The sequence below is a fragment of the Mandrillus leucophaeus genome, unplaced genomic scaffold, assembly GCF_000951045.1.
Source record: "Mandrillus leucophaeus isolate KB7577 unplaced genomic scaffold, Mleu.le_1.0 Scaffold22, whole genome shotgun sequence".
In the NCBI taxonomy this organism is placed as follows: domain Eukaryota; kingdom Metazoa; phylum Chordata; class Mammalia; order Primates; family Cercopithecidae; genus Mandrillus; species Mandrillus leucophaeus.
This window is the reverse complement of record NW_012102254.1, coordinates 110993-114254: the sequence shown is the minus strand read 5'-3', so window position 1 is coordinate 114254 and position 3262 is coordinate 110993. Positions and strand designations below refer to the sequence as shown.

Below are 3262 nucleotides of genomic sequence, written 5' to 3'. Positions count from 1 at the left end.
TTTTTTTGAGACGGAGTTTCGCTCTGTCGCCCAGGCTGGAGTGCAGTGGTGCGATCTTAGCTCACTGCAACCTCCGCCTCCCGGGGTCAAGCAATTTTCTGCCTCAGCCTCCAGAGTAGCTGGGTGTGCACCACCACGTCTGGCTAATTTTTGTAATTTTTGTATTTTTAGTAGAGATGGTGTTTCCCTATGTTGGTCAGACTGGTCTCGAACTCCTGACCTCGTGATTCACCCATCTCAGACTCCCAAAGTGCTGGGATTACAGGTATGAGCGACCGTGCCTGGCCAGTTTTTTGTTTTGTTTTTTTGAGACAAAGTCTTGCTCTGTCACCCAGTCTGGAGTGCAGTGGTACTATCTCAGCTCACTGCAACCTCCACCTCCCAGGTTCAAGCGATTCTCCTGCCTCAGCCTCCCGAGTAGCTGAGACTACAGGCATGCACCACCACGCCTAGCTAATTTTTTTATTTTCAGTAGAGAAGGGGTTTCACCGTGTTGGCCAGGATGGTCTCGATCTCTCAACCTTGTGATCCACCCACCTCGGCCTCCCAAAGTGCTGGGATTTTAGGTGTGAGCCACTGCACCCAGCCAATTTTTGTATTTTTAGTAGAGACGCGGTTTCACCATGTTGGCCAGGCTGATCTCGAACTCCTGATCTCAAGTGATCCGCCCGCCTCAGCCTCCCAAAGTGCTGGGATTATAGGTGTGCGCCACTGCACCCGGCCTAATTTTTGTATTTTTAGTAGAGATGGGGTTTCACCATGTTAGCCAGGATGGTCTCAATCTCCTGACCTTGTGATCTGCATCCACCCACCTTGGCCTCCCAAAGTGCTGGGATTACAGGCGTGAGCCACCACGCCCGACCAAATTTAAAGTTTTCTACCTAACTAGTTCTTGACAGTCTCCATGTTGACCTCAGGATTTCTTCCAGAATCTTACTATTCCTGTTAAGCACATCAGTTCCACGAGATAGTACCACTATCATCTGGAAGTATTACATCTACTTAGCTAAGCAAGTGGCCATATATCTCATATATTTCTTGCTAACACTTGTGCCTAAGACATTCTCATAGACCAAATCAAGGTGGCTACTTACTAAAACATCTTAGGTTATTACTTAAAACTTTGTTTTAATCCACCTTTTTTTTTTTTTTTTTGAGACGGAGTTTTGCTCTTGTTGCCCAGGCTGGAGTGCAATGGTGCGATCTCAGCTCACCACAACCGCCGCCTCCCGGGTTCAAGCGACTTTCTTGCCTCAGCCTCCCGAGTGGCTGGGATTACAGGCATGCACCACCACGCCTGGCTATTTTTGTATTTTTAGTAGAGATGGGGTTTCTCCATGTTGGTCAGGCTTGTCTCGAACTCCCGACCTCAGGCAATCCACCCGCCTTGGCCTCCCAAAGTGCTGGGATTACAGGCGTTAGCCACCATGCCCAGCCTTCTTTGTTTTTTGAGTCAGGGTCTTACTCTGTCACCTAGGCTGCAGTACAGTGGCTCACTGCAGCCTTGACCTCCTGGGCTTAAGTGATCCTCCTACTTTAGCCTCCTGAGTGGCTGGGACCACAGTTGTGTGCCACCACATTGGGCAAGTTTTAAATTTTTTGTAGAAATGGCATCTCCTTATGTTTCCCAGGCTGGTCTGGAACTCCTGGGCTCAAGCAATCCTCCTACCTTGGCCTCCCAAAGTGTTGGGATTACAGGTGTGAGCCACTGTGCCTGGATTTTTGTTTTTATATAGAGACAGTCTCAATATGTTGCCCAGGCTGGCCAGGAACTACTGCGCACAAGCCATCCTCCCACATCAGTCTCCTGAGTAATTAAGACGACACACCCAGCAAGGATACACTTTAGCTACAACCTTGTAGCACCTCAGGTTCTAACATCTTCACTAAAGCTAGAAAAGAGAGGAAATATGGGGAAGAACACATCTAATTGTTACATTTCTTCAGCCTTCACTTTTCAGCTATGGCAAGTTACTTAACCTTTCTGGGCTCGGGTTTCCTTAACTACAAAAGGGGAGGCTGGGCTCGGTGGCTCATGCCTGTAGTCTCAGCACTTTGGGAAGCTGAGGCAGGTGGATCACCTGAGGTCAGGAGTTCGGGACTAGCCTGGCCAAGATGCTGAAACACTGTCTCTACTAAAACTACCAAAAAAATTAGCTGGGCGTGGTGGTGTGAGCCTGTAATCTCAGCTACTAGGGAGGCTGAGGCAGGAAAATTGCTTGAACCCTGAAGGTGGAGGCAGAGGTTGCGGTGAGCTGAGATCTTTCAGCCTGGGTGAAAGAGCAAGACTCCATCTCAAAACAAACAAACAAACAAACAAACAAACAAAAACGGTGGCTCATACCTGTAATCCAGCACTTTGGGAGGCTGAGGCGGGTGGGTCATAAGGTCAAGAGATCGAGACCATCCTGGCCAACATGGTGATACCCTGTCTCTACTAAAAATACAAAAATTAGCTGGGTGTGGTGGCACATGCCTGTTGTCCCAGCTACTCAGGAGGCTCAGGTGGGAGAATTGATTGAACCGGGGAGGCGGAGGTTGTAGTGAGCCGAGATCGTGCCACTGTACTGCAGCCTGGCGACAGAGTGAGACTCCGTCTCAAAAAAAAAAAGGGGGAAAATGTCATGCAGTTATTACAAGGATTAAATGAAATCATAGATGAAGTGCCAGCACCATGCCAGGCACATGGTGTGATAAAGTGTAGCAATTATTATTACCCCAGGAGATTAGGCTTAAACCAATAATAATTAGTTCCTTAATATGGTATACCTCTTAAGAGGATAAAGTATTATCTGATAAGTGAAAGACCCATCAATAAAGGCCTAGTTTGAGAAGCAAAGTCAAAATACCCGTAATTCTTTTTTTTTTGAAACACAGTCTCTGTTGCACAGGCTAGAGTGCAGTGGCGTGATCTCGGCTCACTGCAACCTCCACCTCCCAGGTTCAAGCGATTTTCCTGCCTCAGCCTCCTGAGTAGCTGGATTACAGTGTCCACCACCATGCCCAGCTAATTTTTGCATTTTTATTAGAGATGAGGTTTCGCCATATTGGCTAGATTGGTCTCGAACTCCTGAACTCAGGTGATCCACCCACCTTGGCCTCCCAAAGTGCTGGGATTACAGTCATGAGCCACCTCACCTAGCCAAAATACCCACAGTTCTGTTCCTCCTCTTCCCTGAAAACTGTTAGCACTGGTGTGGCCTTAGTGCTCAAGGCTTAAACTTTGCTTTCCCATCTCTGCTTACTCCTTTACTCCCTTGGT

At 47.9% G+C, this 3262-nt stretch overlaps 1 protein-coding gene across 1 annotated transcript in view; it reads left to right on the top strand.

Annotated features, from left to right (window-relative positions):
- Window positions 1-3262, top strand: part of LOC105540470 (RNA-binding protein 6-like) — a gene marked incomplete at its 3' end in the record, with an annotated part of 110930 nt that overhangs the window by 843 nt on the left and 106825 nt on the right. The window lies entirely within an intron of this gene.